The 23,346-nt window shown below is 41.0% G+C and overlaps 1 protein-coding gene across 5 annotated transcripts in view; it reads right to left on the bottom strand.

Moving 5' to 3' along the window:
* Window positions 1-23,346, bottom strand: part of CRADD (CASP2 and RIPK1 domain containing adaptor with death domain) — a 221,787-nt gene that overhangs the window by 88,743 nt on the left and 109,698 nt on the right. Inside the window, exon 3 of one of the 5 annotated variants that reach the window (XR_009533805.1) lies at window positions 6,372-6,439. The exons of 3 other annotated variants lie outside the window; for them this stretch is intronic. The gene's annotated coding sequence lies outside the window, so the exon portion shown is untranslated. Of the gene's footprint in view, window positions 1-6,371; window positions 6,440-23,346 lie in introns of those variants that run through there. One more of the 5 variants, XM_060113036.1, reaches the window with a different exon arrangement.

The raw sequence follows: 23,346 nt of genomic DNA on the forward strand, positions 1-23,346 counted from the left end.
TTGTTACAATTTGATATAGGTATATATCTCTGAAACAATTACCACAACCAAGATAATACACATATCCGTTATCCCCCAAAGTCTCTGTATGCCCCTTTGTCATCATTCCCTCCCACCCTGTTCCCCTGCCCAATCCAGGGCAACCACTGTTCTGCTTTCAATTTTTAAAGCTATACAATTAAAAAATTTTTTTAATCAAAAATGAAAATCTAAATTTAACATTATTGTTTTGCCTGTGTTCCTTAGTCATTCCCTGTATCTTCTAAATCAATCAATTACCCTATGTTCTACCTCTAAAATTATAAACTACTGGAAGTTCAATGCTTTGTCTTCTGGTTCCTTCATGCTATCACAGAGCCTGGTGTATCAAGGCGGCACGCACAGCCCGCTCAGGGAAGATGGGGTGACCACCTTTCCCTGGAAGCTTCAGCTTCCGAGGTAACACTCTGGAGTTAAACTAACCACATTCTGAAAGTAAATGATTGCATCAGGCACTTATCAGCCTCTGCCTGGAGAAAAACATGGACCTAGCCTCCCAGAGAAAAACTTTGGCAACTCAGGGAAAAAAAGAGATTTTGTTAGTAACACAGGAAGTGGGAAGACAGAATGCTTGGGGGTAAGGGGAACAGCACTACAATCTCTGACCTTGTAAAGCCTGACCTCAGAAGATAAGATATACAAATAACCCATAGGAGGAAGAGTGCTAAGAGCAAAGAGCCATGAAACAAAGTGCTACAGGACTCCAAGGGCAAGACAGCTCCTCCCACCTCAGTGCAGCCAAGGCTTCACTATCAGGACAATGAAGACTTCAAGGACTAACATCTAGTTCCCAGAATGCTTTCACGTACCCCATCTCTCACATTCCCCACAACAATGCTGTGAATAAAACCATGTTATAGGTCTCCCTTAGAAGGTGAGAAAATTGAGGCTTAGGTCAAGTGACCGCTAAGGAGAGGAGAGCTGGGACTAGAAAGTGTGTCTTCTGATCCCAGTGGCACTGCTGTGCCTACCTCCCCAGATAGCATCCTTAAGAGGTGACAAAATGTGACAACCACCTCAGAGCCTCCCTCTAGAGCCAAGAACATCAATCTAACCAAGACTTCGCATTTGGTAAAGATGGGCTCTGAGATTGATCCTTGGACCTCAGGGACCACACACATGGCAACCAGGTGCTATGGCAGAGTTGTGTTTCCTCAAGAGTGTATACACATTCCAGTGGTCATAGGATGAACCATATTTCAAATGCACTAGAGAGACTTGCCACTTCATAGAACTCCAAATTATCCTTTAAGGAAAGAGATAATTGACAATACTACTATTAAATACACTCAAATTACTTGTTGCATAAGTTTGTATTCTTGCATATCGGGCTTCCTTGAGGTGAAGCATGTTTGTATCATCATTATCATCATCACAAGTGCCTGATAATGCCTGGCATACAGTTGGCCTCAAAAGATGTATGTATTTGTGGAATGCTTGAATGAGGTCAACAGGCCACACCACAGGACTCTTTAACTTTAATGTTCAACAATGGATGGGCAATTTATTTGTCCCTAAATCATGGTAAAATACTCATAGTCAATAATGAGGCAACTGTTTGCAGTTCAGGTAACTTTAAAGAACTTGGTATAAACATGTATTTTTTCCCATTAAAGTCTCCTTACAGTAGATCTAACTTGTTTCATTTTCTTGGAATATATCTCTGAGCTTGGTAGAAGGCCATACATTTGAAAGGAAAAAATAAACAAACAACTGGGTTTACAAAGAGGTAAGTACAAGGCTCTTTAAGGACACATATTATAACATATGCACAGATGAGCACCACTCCTTTCAAAGCAACACTCTGTTGGGAAGCTACAGATATATTCCAGTGATACTGGTTTTGAGCAAAAAACTTACAGAATGCCTCTTTTGGAGATGCCTTCATCTCTAAAATCAGTTTACATGACATACAAGAAAACCTGTCATATTACTTATGGTCCTGGCTTTTTTTTTTTTTTTTTTGCTTAAACATATCCTTTAATTTTCACTAAAACTATTAAATACATTATCTGATTTAATTTGCACAAAAATGATATAAGGTTTTGTCCACAAAATTTGTGTGTCGCAAACCTAGTATATGATACATATTTGTATGACGCCACTGCCTTTGCTCTTTACTCTTTCTACAGTCTTGTTCTATCCCTTCCATAATAATTTATCAAAACAAAACTGGGAATAATTCTTTACAAGACAAAAGGATTCATCATGGGCTTCCTTTAAATCACAAGTATCTCCAATGCACTAAGAACTTGATTTAATTATATGTGATTTACATGCTCTTTTTTGAGGAAACATGCATTGTGCAATGTGCAACTATACCTTAAATCGTCATCCTTGGTTTTAGTCCTTATCTTAAATAATATAAGTAAACTTTGGAACAGAGATCAGGGTTTTGTTTCCATAAGAAGTAAAAAAAAAGGTAATCAACTGTCATATTTTAAATTGGGAGATTTCACCCAAAATGGGGAATTTCAGTTTCTCTGGAGAAATATGATAAATTGAAAACAGTTAGCTTGCATTCCCACATAGCACCTAACAACAAAAGCCTTTAGAAAGGGCATGAATTAGCCAATGCTCTGCAGTCCTCACGGTCCTGGCTTATTTTTAACCAAACATTATTCTAGCCAGTTTGATCGCCACCTATGTGGCAGACATAGTGATGAACAGTTCTTGGCCAGTCCCCTGAATCAAATCCATCTTCCAAGAATAAATACCAGAAATAGAGACACAGATGTAGAGAACAAACGTATGGACACCAAGGTGGGAAAGTGGCAGGTGGGGTGGTGGTGGTGGGATGAATTGAGAGACTGGGATTGACATACAGACACTAATATGTAAAAAAATAGATAACTAATAAGAACCTGCTGTATAAAAAATAAATAAAATAGAATTCAAAAAATAAAAAATAAATACCATCAGTGTAAAAAATCTTCAGCAAAATGGCTCCAAAGGCAAATACCAAAGAGAGATTTCAAAGACACCTTAGCAAGAGCAGCATTATGGGACGATCTCTGTAGCCGCTCAAGGAGAACTCATACACAATTCTGCACAAACTGATCTGAAAAGCCGGGATGGTCTTCTACATAATAATTCCACTATGTCTCAGTAATCTTTATATTATTCCTCTGGCAGAGCCTGGCACATAGTAGGGCATGTAGCAAATGCTTTTCAAAATACATTTCCCGGGGCTTCCCTGGTGGCTCAGTGGTTAAGAATCTGCCTGCCAATGCAGGGGACACGAGTTCGAGCCCTGGTCTGGGAAGATCCCACATGCCTAAGTGGGTGTGCCACAACTACTGAGCCTGCACTCTAGAGCCCGAAAGCCACAACTACAGAAGCCCGCATGCGCCTAGAGCCCGTGCTCCGCAACAAGAGAAGCTACTGTAATGAGAAGTCTGCACACCTCAACGAAGAGTAGCCCCTGCTCGCCACAACTAGAGAAAGCCCACACGCAGCAATGAAGACCCAACACAGCCAAGAGTAAATAAATAAAATAAATTAATTAAAAAAAATACATTTCCCTTAAGAATAATCAAACTATGGAACAACAGGGCCTTTATCCACCAGACTTTTTCCTAAGGAGGAAATGCGGTCTTATGTTTCTTCATCATCAAAGGCGGTTTTCAAGAGTAACGAATGTTCTCTTTGATTAAACGGCCTCATTTATCCACTGGCAAATGGATAACTTATCCCTCCGAACGGCTGTCTCTTCAAGGTGAAATCTTTATTTTTAAATAATTGAAATGTAAGTTAAAGAAATTTCAGAATCTATGAAAAAGCGTTGGTATTTACCATTCTTTTCTAAATTTTGAGCAATTGGCCATCAAGATAAAAATGAAAAAAAAAATATATAGAATATCTACCACCATAGCAAAGGTAACACAATTAACATTTAGAATGTGCCTACTACGGAACCAAGGTGGCAGAGTAGAAGGATGTGCTCTCACCCCCTGTTGCGAGAAAACCAGAATCACAACTAGCTGCTGGACAATCATCGACAGGAAGACACTGGAACTCACCAGAAAGATACCCCACACCCAAGAGAAAGGAGAAACCACAATGAGACTGTAGGAGGGGCGCAATCACAGTAAAATCAAATCCCATAACTGCTGGGTGGGTGACTCACAGACTGGAGAACACTTATACCACAGAAGTCCACCCACTGGGGAGCCCCATGTCAGGCTTCCCAACCTGGGGGTCCAGCAATGGGAGGAGGAATTCCTAGAGAATCAGACTTTGAAGGCTAGCGGGATTTGACTGCAGGACTTTGACAGGACTGGGGGAAACAGAGACTCCACTCTTGGAGGGCACACACAAAGTAGTGTGCGCATCGGGACCCAGGGGAAGGAGCAGTGACCCCATAGGTGACTGAACCAGACCTACCTGCTCGTGTTGGAGGGTCTCCTGCAGAGGCAGGGGGTGGCTGTGGCTCACCATGAGGACAAGGACACTGGCAGCAGAAGTTCTCAGAAGTACTCCTTGGCGTGAGCCCTCCAGAGTCTGCCATTAGGCCCACTGAAGAGCCCAGACAGTCTCCAGTGTTGGGTTGCCTCAGGCCAAACAACCAACAGGGAGAGAACGCAGCCGCACCCATCAGCAGGCAATCGATTAAAGCTTTACTGAGCTCTGCCCACCAGAGCAACAGCCAGCTCTACCCACCACCAGTCCCTCCCATCAGGAACCTGGCACAAGCCTCTTAGATAGCCTCATCCAGCAGAGGGCAGACAGCAGAAGCAAGAGAACTACAATCCTGCAGCCTGTGGAACAAAAACCACATTCACAGAAAGACAGACAAGGTGAAAAGGCAGAGGGCTATGTACCAGATGAAGGAACAAGATAAAACCCCACAAAAACAACTTAATGAAGTGGAGACAGGCAACCTTCCAGAAAAACAATTCAGAATAATGATAGTGAATATGATCCAGGACCTTGGAAAAAGAATGAAGGCAAAGGTGGAGAAGATGCAAGAAATGCTTAACAAAGACCTAGAAAAATTAAAGAACAAACAAACACAGATGAACAATACAATAACTGAAATGAAAACTACACTACAAGGAATCAATAGCAGAATAACTGAGGCAGAAGAACGGATAAGTGACCTGGAAGACAGAATGGTGGAATTCACTGCTGTGGAACAGAATAAAGAAAAAAGAATGAAAAGAAATGAAGACAGCCTAAGAGACCTCTAGGACAACATTAAACACAACAACATTCGCATTATAGGGGTCCCAGAAGGAGATGAGAGAGAGAAAGCACCAGAGAAAATATTTGAAGAGATTATAGTCGAAAACTTCCCTAACATGGGAAAAGAAATAGCCACCCTAGCCCAGGAAGCGCAGAGTCCCATATAGGATAAACCCAAGGAGAAACACGCCGAGACACATAGTAATCAAATTGGCAAAAATTAAAGACAAAGAAAAATTATTGAAAGCAGCAAGAGAAAAATGACAAATAACATACAAGGGAACTCCCATAAGATTAACAGCTGATTTCTCAGCAGAAACTCTACAAGCCAGAACAGAGTGGCATGATATACTTAAAGTGATGAAAGGGAAGAACCTATAACCAAGATTACTCTACCCAGCAAGGATCTCATTCAGATCTGATGGAGAAATCAAAAGCTTTACAGACAAGCAAAAGCTAAGAGAATTCAGCACCACCAAACCAGCTCTACAACAAATGCTAAAGGAACTTCTCTAAGTGGGAAACACAGGAGAAGAAAAGGACCTACAAAAACAAACCCAAAACAATTAAGAAAATGGTCATAAGAACATACATATCAAAAATTACCTTAAACGTGAATGGACTGAATGCTCCAACCAAAAGACACAGGCTTGCTGAATGGATATAAAAACAAGACCCATATATATGTTGTCTACAAGAGACCCACTTCAGACCTAGGGACACATACAGACTGAAAGTGAGGGGATGGAAAGAGATATTCCATGCAAATGGAAATCAAAAGAAAGTTGGAGTAGCAATACTCATATCAGATAAAATAGTCTTTAAAATAAAGAATGTTACAAGAGACAAGGAAGGACACTACATAATGATCAAGGGATCAATCCAAGAAGAAGATATAACAATTATAAATATATATGCACCCAACATAGGAGCATCTCAATACATAAGGCAACTGCTAACAGCTGTAAAAGAGGAAATCGACAGTAACACAATAATAGTGGGGGACTTTTAACACCTCACTTACACCAATGGACAGATCATCCAAAATGAAAATAAATAAGGAAACAGAAGCTTTAAATGACACAACAGACCAGATAGATTTAATTGATATTTATAGGACATTCCATCCAAAAACAGCAGATTACCCTTTCTTTTCAAGTGCGCACAGAACATTCTCCAGGATAGATCACATCTTGCGTCACAAATCACGTCTCTGTAAATTTAAGAAAATTGAAATCATATCAAGCATCTTTTCTGACCACAACGCTATGAGATTACAAATGAATTACACGGAAAAAAATGTAAAAAACACAAACACAAGGGATCACTGAAGAAATCAAAGAGTAAATCAAAAAATACCTAGAGATAAAAGACAATGAAAACATGACAATCCAAAACCTATGGGATGCAGCAAAAGCAGTTCTAAGAGGGAAGTTTATAGCTACAGAAGCCTACCTCAAGAAACAAGAAAAATCTCAAATAAACCTTACACCTAAAGGAACTAGAGAAAGAAGAACACACAAAACCCAAAGTTAGCAGAAGGAAAGAAATCATAAAGATCAGAGCAGAAATAAATGAAATAGAAACAAAGAAAACAATAGCAAAGATCAATAAAACTAAAAGCTGGCTCTTTGAGAAGATAAACAAACTTGATAAACCATTAGCCAGACTCATCAAGAAAAAGAGGGAGAGGACTCAAATCAATAAAATTAGAAATGAAAAAGGAGAAGTTACAACAGACACCACAGAAATACAAAGCATCCTAAGAGACTACTACAAGCAACTCTATGCCAATAAAATGGACAACCTGGAAGAAATGGACAAAGGCATTAGAAAGGCATAACCTTCCAAGACTGAACCAGGAAGAAACAGAAAATATGAACAGACCAATCACAAGTAATGAAAGTGAAACTGTGATTAAAAATCTTCCAACAGGGGCTTCCCTGGTGGTGCAGTGGTTGAGAGTCCACCTGCCGATGCAGGGGACACGGGCTCGTGCCCTGGTCCAGGAAGATCCCACATGCCGCGGAGCGGCTAGGCCCGTGAGCCATGGTCGCTGAGCCTGCGCGTCCGGAGCCTGTGCTCCACAACCGGAGAGGCCACAACAGTGAGAGGCCCGCGTACTGCAAAAAAAAAAAAAAAAAAATCTTCCAACAAACAAAAGTCCAGGACCAGATGGCTTCACAGGTGAATTCTATCAAACATTTAGAGAAGAGCTAACACCCACCCTTCTCAAACTCTTCCAAAGAATTGTGGAGGAAGCAACACTCCCAAACTCATTCTATGAGACCACCATCACCCTGATATGAAAACCAGACAAGTATACTACAAAAAAAGAAAATTACAGACCAATATCACTGATGAATACAGATGCAAAATTCCTCAACAAAATACTAGCAAACAGAACCCAACAACACATTAAAAGGATCATACACCATGATCAAGTGGAATTTATCCCAGGGATGCAAGGATTCTTCAATACACGCAAATCAATCAATGTGAGACACCATATTAACAAATTGAAGGAGAAAAACCATAAGATCATCTCAATAGATGCAGAAAAAGCTTTTGACAAAATTCAATACCCATTAATGATAAAAACTCTCCAGAAAGTGGGCATAGAGGGAAACTACCTCAACATAATAAAGGCCGTATATGACAAACCCACAGTAAACATCATTCTCAATGGTGAAAAACTGAAAGCATTTCCTCTAAGATCAGGAACGAGACAAGGATGTCCACTCTCACCACTATTATTCAACATAGTTTGGGAAGTTTTAGCCATGGCAATCAGAGAAGAAAAAGAAATAAAAGGAATACAAATTGGAAAGAAAAAGTAAAACTGGCAGTTTGCAGATGACATGATACTATACATAGAGAATCCTAAAGATGCCATCAGAAAACTACTAGAGCTAATCAATGAATGTGGTAAAGTTGCAGGATATAAACTTAATGCACAGAAATCTCTTGCATTCCTATACACTAATGATGAAAAATCTGAAAGAGATATTAAGGAAACACTCCCATTCATCACTGCAACAAAAAGAATAAAGTACCTAGGAATAAACCTACCTAATGAGGTAAAAGACCTGTACTCAGAAAACTTTAAGACACTGATGAAAGAAATCAAAGATGACACAAACAGATGGAGTGATATTCCATGTTCTTGAATTGGAAGAATCAATATTGTGAAAATGACTATACGACCCAAAGCAATCTACAGATTCAATGCAATCCCTATCAAACTATCAATGGCATTTTTTACAGAACTAGAACAAAAAATCTTAAAATTTGTATGGAGACACAAAAGACCCCGAATAGCCAAAGCAATCTTGAGGGAAAAAAAGGGAGCTGGAGGAATCAGGCTCCCTGACTTCAGACTATACTACAAAGCTACCGTAATCAAGACAGCTTGGTACTGGCATAAAAACAGAAATATAGATCAATAGAACAGGATAGAAAGCCCAGAGATAAACCCACGCACATATGGTCACCTTATTTTTGATAAAAGAGGCAAGGATACACAATGGAGAAAAGACAGCCTCTTCAATAAGTGGTGCTGGGAAAACTGGACAGCTACATGTAAAAGAATGAAATTAGAACACTCCCTAACTCCATATGCAAAAATAAATTCAAAATGGATTAGAGACCTAAATGTAAGACCGGACACTATAAAACTCTTAGAGGAAAACATAGGAAGAACAGTCTTTGACATAAATCAAAGCAAGATCTTTTTTGACCCACATCCTAGAGTAATGGCAATAAAATCAAAAATAAACAAATGGGACCTAATGAAACTTAAAAGCTTTTACACAGCAAAGGAAACTATAAACTAGATGAAAAGACAACCCACAGAATGGGAGAAAATATTTGCGTACGAGTCAACGGACAAAGGATTATTCTCCAAGTTATATAAACAGCTCACGCAGCTCAATATTAAAAAAACAAACAACCCAAGCAAAAAATGGGCAGAAGACCTTCTCCAGAGAAGACATACAGATGGCCAAGAGGCACATGAAAAGCTGCTCAACATCAGTAATCATTAGAGAAATGCAAATCAAAACTGCAATGAGGTATCACCTCACACCAGTCAGAATGGCCATCATCAGAAAATCTACAAACAACAAATGCTGGAGAGGGTGTGGAGAAAAGGGAACCCTCTTGCACTGTTGGTGGGAATGTAAATTGATACAGCAACTATGGAGAACAGTATGGAGGTTCCTTAAAAAACTAAAAATAGAATTACCATATGACCCAGCAATCCCACTACTGGGCATATACCCAGAGAAAACCATAATTCAAAAAGACACATGCACCCCAATGTTCACTGCAGCACTATTTACAATAGCCAGGTCATGGAAGCAACCTAAATGCCCATCGACAGACGAATGGATAAAGAAGATGTGGTACATATGTACAACGGAATATTACTCAGCCATAAAAGCGAATGAAAAGGAACGAAATTGGGTCATTTGTAGAGATGTGGATGGACCTAGAGACTGTCATACAGAGTGAAGTAAGTCAGAAAGAGAAAAACAAGTATCGTGTATTGACGCATATATGTGGAATGTAGAGAAATGGTACAGATGAACTGGTCTGCAAGACAGAAATAGAGACACAGATGTAGAGAACAAACATATGGACATCAAGGGGGGAAAGCCCGGGGTGGGGTGGGGGGGAGGTTGGTGGTGGGATGAATTGGGGGATTGGGATTGACATATATACAATAATATGTATAAAATAGATAACTAATAAGAACCTACTGTATAAAAAATATAAAATAAAATTCAAAAAAAAAATACCGAAGGGTAAAAGAAGCTATGAAGGATGCCCCAAAGAAGCATCCTTGACTTCTAACCCACAGGTCAGGGATTGGAAAGATGAGGAAGATACCAGTGGGTGACTCATAGGTCATGCATACAAGTGGCTGACTCAAGCCTACCACCCTCTGGAGGAGACATAATTTTTATTTTTATTTCTGATATTAGCCAGGGAAAAATCATGTTGAGTCACTCTCAATTATTACATAAATACTAACGCATATTCTGATCCTATAAGCTGGCAAAATTTCTCCTCCTTACTCCCAATGGTACCAAGTTTATCAAATTTAAATTTTAAAACTTCCTCTCCAAGACTAGGAGAAGACACTAAAGAAACAGCCTGCCAATTGCAAATTATTTTTAGAGGTGTTTGTAGCATATGCATTATCAAATACAGTTCCCATTAAGAAAAAAAAAAAGCAAAACACCATGTTGTGCTCATTCCAATGTTTCTATATGTGACTGAAGCCAGGAATAGCATCTGTGAAAATATTATTCTTCTGAGAAAAGTACACCACATTAATAATGAATACTGAGTTGGGCGTGAAGAGGTTTTAGAATTTTAAAGCAGGCAGGTTCCATGCTTTTCTAATAAGTTGATAAGAAATAGACACCCCTTTCAATAATCAGGACAGGTTTTAAAATTTATACCAGGATGGTATCTTTGCCATTGGTTTTCATTTCATTTCTGAACTAATTTCTGATAGTCTTGAATGAATATCCATGCTTATGTCCTTTAACCATCTTGCAAGGTAGCCAGGCCAGCTGGCTTTCCTACTAGACAGTAATCACTCTGGGACTCTGTGTTCTAACACCAACTGTGTATCTAATACCAAATACCAAAGGTTTGCCACAGGTACTTTTATCAGTCTCTTCATCTCCTTCTGCTTGGCTCCAGACATCTGTAAAACTGTAAAATGGAGCTCTGTCACACAGCAAAGGTTTTTAAGGTGCCCTGAAAATTCAGAGGGACAAGTCATGGCAGTGTGGATTACTGGGTGTTCACATCTTTCTGCTGGTGCTCTGAGACTGCCACTTACTAACTGTGTAACCTTGGGCCAGTCACTTAACCTCTCTGTGCCTCAGCCACGTCTGCTTTAAAATGGGATTACTGAGAGGATTAAATGCAATTAGGTATTTAAAGGGTTTAGCAGAGCTCCTGGCATCCGGTAGACTCAATAAATACTAACAGTATTTATTATTCATCCATTTTTGATGACCTCACCAGCACGCCCTGGATATGGGTAAAATTTTTTCATTCAGCTTGACTGAATTTAGTGCCTTGATTCTTGAAGGAAACAACAATGTCAGACCCATCAGTCTAATTTTCTAAGATTCTGGTCAGACAGCTCTAGGGCATAAATCATTATGTGGGACCAGCCACGAAGCAGCACATGCCAGTGTTTTGGAAAGTCACACTAAATCTTGTAAAGCAGAGGGTATGATTCACAGACGCCCGGCAGCAGGAACTCAGGGAAGCTCTCACTCTTGTTCCCTGACTGATGACTGCTATATCTTACAACTAGAGCATCACACATGACAGATGACAGTGTCATGACAGCACATGTCCACGGGCACAACAGCGTTTTACAAATGCCAAAATAATTTTGCAAGACAGTAAAGCAAACGGTGGCCCGAGGGAAGTTCAAGATTTTATTTGTTTGCTTTGTTAGTTTGAAAGGATTTCTTTATTTCATCGGTCCTAAACGTATTGTACAAATGCAAAAGAAATTAATCAGTCATTTTTTCTCTGGCCTTCACTTCTAGTAAGAAGACGATCAAATACATGACATTGAAGAACAAGCATAAATAAACCTTATTTTGTGGCTTAAAGTTACAATTCACAGAGTTTTACTTTTTTATGAATATGAAGAAAGTTGCTATGGATTTCTCTTTCACTGCCACTTTGCCTTTGATTAGGTCTTTGTAATTATTACGATAAGAAAGATATCTTACATCTTTCTCACACGCAAGTAATATATAGATGCTACTCCACTTGATTTATCCTTATTTACTCATTGAGAAAAATTTATCCATAAACAAAATTAAAATTAAGAAACTATGAAATGAAAGGACTACTCCTGGGAAGCAGCACAAAATGCATAAGAGCTCAGATTTTGGTGACAGGCAGATGTGGACTTATGGGCAAGAAACTTATCCCCTCTAAGCTTCAGTTTCCTCATCTGTAAAGTAAGAATAGTAAGAGTCTCTATATCTTGTAAGGCTGATGGCACCAGAATAGTGCCTGTTGCAAAATGTGGTTCAGTAAATAATTTTTGAAGAAACAGAGGAACTGAAGAAATGTAAAAAGGAAGGGAGGGAGGAGGAAAAGGAGTGAGTAGCTATGACTGTCCCTGAGTTATACAAAAAGAGGCTACAATTCAGGCCTTTTGCCAGGATTCTGCCTCTAAAATAGCACAACTTCATCTTTTTTACTATGTAAATTTTCCATATACAACAAAGTAGAGAGAAAACTGTAAACAACCCCCATGAACACATCACCAAGATTCAACAGTGATTACATTCTACCATTCTGATTTCTTCTATTTGCCTAAACATGTTTTTTTCCCCTTTTGATGGAGTATTTTAAAAGAAAATCTCAGGCATCACATCAATTCAAGAGCAAATGTTTCTAATAGGTAAGGGCTTTAAAAAAATACTCACAATACCACTATCAGAATCAATAAAATTATCAATCATTTCTTAATAACATGCAATAAACAGAAAATGTCTCATTCTCTCCTGTTGTTTAAAAAAGAAAGGCATTTTAATAGTTCGTTTGTTCAAATCAAATTCCAAACAAGGTTCATACACTGAATTTGTTTATAGGTCTCTTAAGTCTTTTTCACTTATAACAAACAGTTCCCCCTCCTTTCCCCCCCACCCCCGCCCCATAACATTTATTTGCTGAAGACATTGGGTCATTTGTTTTGTAGAATATCCCACATTTAGGACTTGACTGATGTGTACTCTCCTAGTGGTGTTTAACATGTTCCTCTGTCTCCTATATTTCCTGTAAACGGGTACTTAGATACGGAAGCTTGATGAGATTCTTGTTCAAATCTGTAGGGAGGGGGTGTGGGCAACAATAATTCACACGTGGTGTTGTTTCTTTTCTATCAGAGCACATCAGGAGGAGTATAAGTGTTTAGTTGTTCCACTTGTAGTGATGTTGAGATTGCTCGGTGGGTTCAAGTGTAGTCAAGCTGATTCTCCATTAGAAAGCTCCAATTTCACCTCGTAATTTTAGCATCTGTTAATGATTGTTGCCGCACTCCATTATTTCATTAGATGTTGTGAAATAGTGGTTTTCTATTTCCAGCATCCTTCGGTATTTATTAGCTGTAATTCTCTATTAAGAATTTACCCTAAAGTATCCACACACATATACATAAATATATTTATATTTTCCTTCCTGCAAGTAGCATACTATATAAACACTTTTTTTTTTGCTTTATTTTTATCACTTAATATAGATCCTGAAGATAACTTCATGGCAAAAAGTAGAAGTCTTCCTCATTCCTTCTTAGATTCATATTATTCCTCTTTATGATTGTACCATTTGGTTATTCGATCATTCCTCTATTAATGGACATCTGAAAGGTTCCCGTCTTCAGCTATTACCAGCAAGGTTATAATAAATAAACTTGTGCTTGTATCATTTTCGATTTTTACCACAACATTTAAATGAACTTTTCAGTCTTCTCTTAAGAGAAGACTGGAAAGTTCCATCTTAAAAGTGCTATTTTTAGTACATCACAATTAAAAAGAAGCTGAAACCCAAAATACAATATGGTGTAGAGTAGGTATTTTTAAAGTGTGGTCCAATACACATCTGCATCACAATCAGTCTCCTGGAGTGTGTGACAAAAATGTTGATTTCTAAGCCCAAACCCAGACCTTCTGAATTGTCAAGTGTGAGATTCCCTGATCTAGTGGGGAAAGCACTGCACAGGGAACTGGAAGACTGCCATCTGGGTTCAGTCACGAGACCTGAGCCAACTTGATCAAATCTGGTTTCTTTAGAAATGATTCTTCGCATGTTGGAGATAATAAATATCTTTCCTACAACTTCACAGGATTGCTGGGAAGTTAAAATTCAACTATGTATAAGAGAGCAGTTTGGAAACTAAAGTAAATTTAAGTGTTAAGATGTAGCAAAAAGAAGGGCATCTGCTCAAGCAATATCCCCATCTTCTCCATTAACAAATATCCTACTCCCACATTCCATCTTAGGGGCTTCCCTGGTGGCGCAGTGGTTGAGAATCTGCCTGCTAATGCAGGGGACACGGGTTCGAGCTCTGGTCTGGGAAGATCCCACATGCCACGGAGCAACTAGGCCCGTGAGCCACAACTACTGAGCCTGCGCATCTGGAGCTTGTGCTCCGCAGTAAGAGAGGCCGCGATAGTGAGAGGCCCGCGCACCGCGATGAAGAGTGGCTCCTGCTTGCCACAACTAGAGAAAGCCCTCGTGCAGAAACGAAGACCCAACACAGCAAAAATAAATAAATTAATTAATAAACTCCTACCCACCCACCCACCCCCCCAAAAAAGAAAAAGACCCTGTCTAGTTCTTTTAAAAAAAAAAAAAAAAAAGATGTAGCAAAAAGAAGGGCATCTGCTCAAGCAATATCCCCATCTTCTCCATTAACAAATATCCTACTCCCACATTCCATCTTAAAGATAAAAATAAGGACCCACCTTTTGCCCCTAAATGCCTATATTCCTTCACTGTTTCATTTTTGAAGGTTCACGTAAAACAACCTGACCAGTTGGCATCCAAAAGGCATTCTTTATAGACTATATGCTGCTCTTCAGGAATACCCACCTCCATCTAGGACACCATAAGGCAGCCACGACAAGGATTTGTTCCAACATAGAGAGGAAAAATAGCTCCAGGCCACTAAGAGTCTGCCTTTGATTAGTTTTATACAAAGGTGAAAATGCTTGATGCTTCAGAAATCATTGCCAGTAATGAGACACACAAAGAAAAAAAAGAAAAGCCCAACCCACCATCAATGTCCTATAGAAGCATTTGTTCTGCCACAAGTTGGTGCATGGTGTACTCTCAGTCTGGTTCTGCAAAGCCAATAAATCCAGACAGGTTCAGAGTCTGTTTATTTTTTAAATGACAGGCAAAACCACTGTAATTTTTGTCATCTCTCCAAAGTAGAAGACGATGCACTATTCAGTGGCAGTTTTTTCCTTAAGGATCCAGAACAGTTCCTACCATGTGATTGTGAAAGTCATTCCTCCGATACAGGGCCTGAAGTACAAGGTAGGGCCAACGATATGCAGGGGTAAATATGAAAGTTTTCAGGAGGGAGCGGGGTGCTGGATGGGTGGGAAGAAGCATGGATGTTTTCTATGTCTACTCTAGGGGAAATATCTTTAGTCAATATTTATTGAGACTTCAGAGAAATTTAAAACCCCTAATGCAAGAGGAGAAGGCTTTAGATGATCTTTCAACTGTTAGATCTGAGTAAAGCATTAAACATGCATTTTCAAAACGCATGTTAGGGGTTAGGTTTTTTTGTGGATAATTAAATTCAAATTGCCTTTTCTCTGAATCAAGAATTTACTGTTCACAGATGGCCAGGTGACACTGGACTGGGACGTCTGAAGTCAGAGTCTCTATTCCCCATGAGCTGTGGACTCAGAACAGGCACAAACAGAAACGAGTGCCCTTTTCTAAATGAATGTTGATCTTCCAAACACACATTTAGGTACAGAGCAAATAGTGAAATCAAATTATTTCTTTTCACAAACGTACATCAATACCACTGTGTTTTGGTGAGGTGAAGGTGTATGTTCAGAAAACGTACAAGTGGAGGAGTTACTCATCTCTCTCCCGCTTAGTAAGAAAGATTTCATGAAAGACAAGGGATTTTGGAAGGCTCTAGATGCTCTGTAAGGGGGACCAGCCCACAGGGAGTGAGATGGAAGCAGAAGATGAGGTCCAGGTTCGGGGGTGGGCAGACGATTTGCTGACACAGACTGGAGGAACAGGCAGAAGATGGGAGGCCAGAGGAGAAGGAAGAATGAATGGGAAGCAAAAGATCAAGGAAACCCAAGCAGTTCATGGATGAGTCTTAAACCGTGAGTGAGCCTCTTGGCCTTTATTCAAAATTATACTTAACATTTATTGAAGGTCTTATTATGGGCTTTTGGCTTTAAGGGCTCTAAGTAGATTAAATCAACAGTTCTGTGATGGCAGTATCATTCTCATCTCCATTTTTCAGGAGAGGACACTGAGGTACAGAGGTAACTTATCCCATGTAACACAGCTAGCATGGAGCAAAAGTCAGGGTTCCCACCCCGGCATTCTGACTCCAGAGACCATGACCTGAACCAGCCCTCAATGCTGCCCCTCTGCAAGAAAAGATGGAGAGTTACTGTAGGATATACTGGAGGAGAATGGCACAGTTGGCCTGGCAGAAAGATGAATTCTTCCACAGTGTTCAGACTTGTCTGAGAAGAAACAGGAAATACAAAGACTAAGTCATGATAAGCAAAGTGGGAAATGGCCTAGTTCTAACCAAAGGGCTAAACAGCGCTGAACATTTGGTGACATCATATAAAATAAGCATAATTTCAGTATCCTTTGAAAAGTGTTATTTCAAGGACTCACCCCAGTCTGTGTTTTGGGTGAGGAAACAGCATGTGAGGGAGGACAGGGAGGACAGAGAGAAATAAAAGAGCAACAATGAGGCTCAATCCAGGGAGGCTACATGGTGTAACAGAAGGAACATGGAATCAGGAACCAGAGACACTCGGGTTGAACCCTGGCACTTTCTGTTTATTTCTGTGTGACCATGTGCTGGGTAGCTCTGTGTCTTTGTTTCCAGACCAATAAAATAAGATATTTTTCAAACTGAAAGCATTATATATGATTAAATACAGAATATATGCAAAAGCACTAGCACAGTGCTTGGCATGTGTGAGGTATTCCAAAAATACAAGGAAGGAAAGGAAAGAAGGAAGGGAAGGAGGGAGGGAGGGAGGAAAGAAGGGAGGGAGGGAGGGAGGAAGGAAGGAAGGGAGGGAGGGAGGGAGGGAGGGGAGGAGGGGAGGGAGGGAGGGAGGGAGGGGAGGAGGGGAGGAAGGGAGGGAGGGAGGGGAGGAAGGGAGGGAAGGAGGAAGGAAGGGAGGGAAGGAGAGAGGGAGGGAGGGAGGGAGGAAGGAAGGGATGGAGGGAGGGAGGGAGGGAAACTACAGCAGCTGCTGTATCTTAGGATGGGGAGACTGGCAGGAAGGGCTGCAAAACTGGCAGGAAAGGGAGGCACGACTGCAGCAATGTCACAAGCGCCACTAAAGACAGCCTGTTTGCCACATGCACAGTAGGATACTGATGTCTGTACTGGTCAGTCCTATTCCAGAAGGGTCTGCCAGTACATAGCAAAAGCAGTTTGCCTGTTCATTCGTTCCTCCCTTTGTTTATTCAGCAAGCATTGGTTACAGCCACAGAGCTTGGCTAGACACCTGCACAACTGAGGAGATGTGAGGGCGTGGACCATCATGATGTAATGGCCCCCTGGAGCTTCGTGATCATCAGCCTAGTGGCTACGTGCAGCAGTCGGGATCAGAGTACAGTGCAACATGACTAAGACGCACTGCATAATTGTCCTCAAGGAGCTTATAATCTACTCGGAAAGAGACACATGAATACATTTTTGCAACACAGTATGGTCACTAATCTGAAGTGCTTTGGAACAGGGCAGTAAAAGTTACAAAATCCCATAAAACACGTCATAACTGTCTACACCATCATAATCCATGTCCCACAATTGTCATAATCAGGCAAGACCAGTGATGGTTACTCCAACATTACTCATCTTGCAAATTTATTCAACAACAGTTGTATTTTATCAGTCCCTTGTTCATTTCGTATTGTTAAGCACCAAGTGTGCACTGAATATTATCAACCTATTCTCTGTTATATTCTTCAAATGCTGATGTTGCCATGGAATTCACCCAAAGACTGGTCCTGAATACCAGCTATAACGCCTGGCAATGTTTTGTTTCAACAACAAAATACAATCCTGTTAATCCCATTATTTTAGGTAATTTATTCATTACTGCAGGGGGGAAATGAGCTATTATCAAAGAACCACTACTTGTTTTGAAAAAGTGAATGCTGACTGCAACTCTCTGTCCTGGCAAAAATCTCACAAGTGTTGCTTCCAACCTACCTACAGGGCGATGCCATTAATTCATTCCATTTCATTTCAAACTTCTGCAAGGTTTTAATCTCAACACAGTCATGTTATATTCAAATAGGGTCCTAACCAGAATCTGATTTCTCTTCTTTGACGATCAATAAAAACAAAACCACTTAGAACAGTGCTATTGGAAGAGCAGGCAGTGGTGATAACCAATCATTTCACAGTAATAAACTGAAGGGTCCCTAAAATAGATCCACTGCCCAGCCACCCATCCCCTTTGAATAACCAAGGCAGCAGTTACTCTTCAGAACTTGAGATTGCACATACTTTTCTTGGATAATAATGGTACCATAACAAAATAGTCTTTGATTTCTAAGATTCTGACAGTATCCAAGGGCTATCCTATTTTTGACTATAAATGAAACGAACATGTCTGTAACCATGAAATCTTAGTGTGAGAAGGTTATCTTCTCTAACACCCCATTAAATGTATGAATTTCCTCTTTATATCTCTACCAGATATAATATAATCTCTGCTTGACCCCTCCAAACTATTAGAAAGCACTTCATTATATTCATGTGAAATCTCTTTATTTATAACTTCAATTACTGCTCCTACTTTAAGCCATCAGACACTCCGCATGCCATATCTAATTCCTCCTCAAACCTCAAAAGGTAAAGTATAAAAAAGGGGGCCTCCCTGGTGGCGCAAGTGGTTGAGAGTCCGCCTGCTGGTGCAGGGGATACGGGTTCATGCCCCGGTCTGGGAGGATCCCATGTGCCGCGGAGCGGCTGGGCCCGTGAGCCATGGCCGCTGAGCCTGCGCGTCCGGAGCCTGCGCGTCCGGAGCCTGTGCTCCGCAGCGGGGGAGGCCACGACAGTGAGAGGCCCGCATACCGCAAAAAAAAAAAAAAAAAAAAAAGCATAAAAAAGGGTTAAAGCCCCCCAAAAGTAAGAATATGCCTAATTCCTTTAAAGGACTTCAAGTCACCAAGCCAAGGTAAATTATATTCTAGGATGCTGAATGAACTGACAGGTATAAGGATGTGCAATACTCTGAGCAATCAAAGAGAAGGCAGACAATCCAGCCCAGATTTTAAAAATGAGTAAAGAGTTTGATTCCCTAAATCACAGATCAATGAACTTGATGTCTATCCCTGGCAAAGTTTAAGAACAAATTATTACACAGATCAGCATTTCCCAAACTGTGCTTTCATGAGATGACACCTATTAACTTTTCTAACATCTATAGAGTTCTTGAAAAAAGAGCTTGAGGAACGCTGACATAGATAATTCATAAGCACTTAGAAGGCAGTAAATACCAGAAACCACAGGGGTTTAGCAAGAACAATTCAGGCCAAAAAAACTTCATTTCCTTTTTTTACAGAGCTGCTATATGGATAGACAGGGGAAATGCCATAAATATGGTATTTTAATTTCACTAAAGCCTGCTTGTCTAAAGTCAATAATCTGTATAAAGTAGTTCAAACAAATATGAATCTACTCAACTGAGCCTAGATTAATTCAACTTGTTTATAAGCCATACGGGACTCTCTGTCAAATGACAGGGTTACCAGTTACATAATTAGGGAGGAGGGAAGAGTCTCATTTGGGATGCTTTGTGAACCTCTGCTGCCTCCTAAGGATCCGTACTTTCATTTACAACTGTTCACGTGCAGAACAAAATCTCAAGCGTGCTGAGGATCAACATCCAGCTCTACTGCTCCAAAAAATAAAGTCTTTAAATTGCAAAAAAAAAAAAAAAAAAATCCAGCTCTTTGCTCTAGATAGTCTAAGGGGAACCTTTAAAAAAGAGATTAAGACAGTCTTTGTTTTTCATCGTTTTGATAGTCCATTTTCCTTGTTTCCCTTGTGATTACCCACGGTGGTTTTCCAATAACATCTACTGGATTTTTGTTTGTTTATGTGTCTTAGAACATCACTTAAGCTGAAAGACACAATCTGATTTAAAACAGCTAGGGGCTGAAAGGCATAGGAATCAGGGTGTCCAGGCAAAGAGTCAGGCCTGGATCTGAATTTTAGCCCATTTCTTACTGGGTATGTAACTTGAGGCTTGTTACTGAATCTTCCTGAGCCTCGATGTTCTCACCTGTAAAATGGGGTTGATGACACTAATACCTACCATGCAAAGCTGCCATAAGCTCTTGAAAACAAAAACAAAAAAACAAAAAAAAACCTTAATACTGAGTAGAAACTCAACAAATTATAATTGCAACTATTATTATCATCACTGATCCTGCGTGCTTCAATTTATTCTTAACCATGTTTATGTTACACATTCCAGTGTGAAGATCACTCTCTTTGATAGAGGAAGAGAGAAATCAAGTAGTTGAGTAGGTCTGCTTTTCATCTGTTAACATTATTCCATCTGCCCCAAGCAATGAGCTTAGCCTTTACTTGTTCTTCTTGTTTGGAACATAGCTTTAAAGAGCCCTTTTCTGTTGTCTTTAGCATTCTCGCCAGCCTCAGTTCAGTCTGGACTTGAGCTTTGCAGATATTTTCTTACTGGTTTTATACCACTTTTCTGCATTTGTCCTTGAGCATGTGCTTGTCTTTCGATCTTCCGTACATGTTCTCTTAATATCCAAGCCCATCACAAAGTCCTTGTTCTTGAAATGGTTCTATCCTTTTTTCTTCCTCATCCCCCCAAATTGTAACTTTTGCTGTCAGAATTTTTTTTCTTTCTTTCTTTCTCTTTCTTTCCTCCTTTCTTTTTGTACTGTTTTCACTTTTCAGGTCTCTGGACATTGAAAAATACCTATCCTTTCTCTAAATGTATACTTTCCTCAAGTCAACATTACTATATGGTTACACCTCACTTTCCTTTCTTTTGCGGTTACAAAACAATACCATCATGGTTACTTCCCTCCCAAGATTTCAGTCAATTCTACTTCAAGAAACAGTTTTTCTCGTTGGTTAGAACCAAGTTCAGAGTAGTATTTCTATCTCATGGCTTCCTCAATCTGTGGTTTTAAAAAAGAAAATGACAGAAAGGGTTTTGCTTTCCGTGAAACATCTATCAGACACTGAGAAGGTTAAAGAAAGTCCTCATCAATGAGTATATCTTGGCTTGGGGCAATTTTGATATTTAGCTCAATCTAAATATGTGCAGTATCATCAACCAGCAAAGTAAAGACTCTCACTCACTTGTGTACACTAACCTATAATAGTTGTTCAGGCATAATTAAAATGTTTTGGCTTTGCCACCAAGAGAACAAGCTGTGCTTTGAAGTGGTCATGACAGCTCACACTCACGATTTCTAAGTGGGTTGGCAAAGGATGAAAGTTTATACCTCCAACTCAGTAAGTGGTAGAAACACCTTGCTCCTGTATTTGTTCTAGTTTGTCTTATTATTAATTTTTAAAATTGAGATATAATCGACATATGTTCTCTTACATTCTTGAGTCCTCCTGTGAATTCACTGCTACTTCCAGAATGCTAATTCAAGAACACAAGAAGGAGACTTCCGGGGAAGATGGTGGAAGAGTAAGACGCGGAGATCACCTTCCTCCCCACAGATACACCAGAAATACAGCTACACGTGGAACAACTCCTACAGAACACCTACTGTACGCTGGCAGAAGACCTCAGACCTCCCAAAAGGCAAGAAACTCCCCACGTACCCGGGTAGGGCAAAGCGGAGAGATTCCCGCACAGGGGATAGGTGCCAACCAGCACTCACCAGCCCGAGAGGCTTGTCTGCTTGCCCACCGGGGCGGTCGGCGCTGGGAGCTGAGGCTCGGGCTTCAGTCGGAGCGCAGGGAGAGGACTGGGGTTGGCGGCGTGAACACAGCCTGAAGGGGCTAATGCGCCACAGCTAGCCGGGAGGGAGTCTGGGAAAAAGTTTGGACCTGCCGAAGATGCAAGAGACTTTTTCTTCCCTCTTTGCTTCCTGCTGCGCAAGGAGAGGGGATTAAGAGCACTGCTTGGAGGAGCTCCAGAGACGGGCGCAAGCCGCAGCTGAAAGCGCGGACCCCAGAGACAGGCGTGGGACGCTGGGGGTGTTGCAGCCGCCGCGAGGCCTGTGTGTGAGCGCAGGTCACTGTCCACGCCCCCCTTCTGGGGAGCCTGTGCAGCCCGTCACTGCCGGGGTCCCGGGATCCAGGGACGGCTTCCCTGGGAGAACGCACGGCGCGCCTCGGGATGGTGCAACGTCATGCCGGCCTCTGCCGCTGCAGGCTCCACCCACACTCTGTGCCCCACCCTGCCCCCCCGCCTGAGTGAGCAACAGTCCCCGAAGCGGCTGCTCCTTTAACCCTGTCCTGTCTGAGCGAAGAACAGACGCCCTCCGGCGACCTACACGCAGAGGTGGGGCCAAATCCAAAGCTGAGACCCGGGAGCTGTGAGAACAAAGAAGAGAAAGGGAAATCTCTCCCAGCAGCCTCAGAAGCAGCGGATTAAAGCTCCACAATCAACTTGATGTACTCTGCATCTGTGGAATACATGAATAGACAACAAATCATCCCAAATTGAGGAGCCAGGAGTCAGTGCTGTGCCTCTGAGGTGGGAGAGCCAACTTCAGGACACTGGTCCACAAGAGACCTCCCAGCTCCACATAATATCAAACGGCGAAAATCATTCAGAGATCTCCATCTCAACACCAGCACCCAGGTTCACTCAACGACCAGCAAGCTACAGTGCTGGACACCCTATGCCAAACAACTAGCAAGACAGGAACACAACGCCACCCATTAGCAGAGAGGCTGCCTAAAATCATAAAAAGTCCACAGACACCCCAAAATACACCACCAGACGTGGACCTGTCCACCAGAAAGACAAGATCCAGCCTCATCCACCAGAACACAGGCACTAGTCCCCTCCACCAGGAAGCCTACACAACCCACTGAACCAACCTTAGCCACTGGGGACAGACACCAAAAACAACGGGAACTACGAACCTGCAGCCTGCAAAACGGAGACCCCAAACACAGTAAGATAAGCAAAATAAGAAGACAGAAAAACACACAGCAGGAGAAGGAGCAAGATAAAAACCCACCAGACCTAACAAATGAAGAGGTAATAGGCAGTCTACCTGAAAAAGAATTCAGAATAATGATAGTAAAGATGATCCAAGATTCTATTTCCAAGATCCAAAATCTTTGAAATAGAATAG

Source organism: Mesoplodon densirostris, chromosome 11 (assembly GCF_025265405.1).
Source record: "Mesoplodon densirostris isolate mMesDen1 chromosome 11, mMesDen1 primary haplotype, whole genome shotgun sequence".
Lineage (NCBI taxonomy): Eukaryota > Metazoa > Chordata > Mammalia > Artiodactyla > Ziphiidae > Mesoplodon > Mesoplodon densirostris.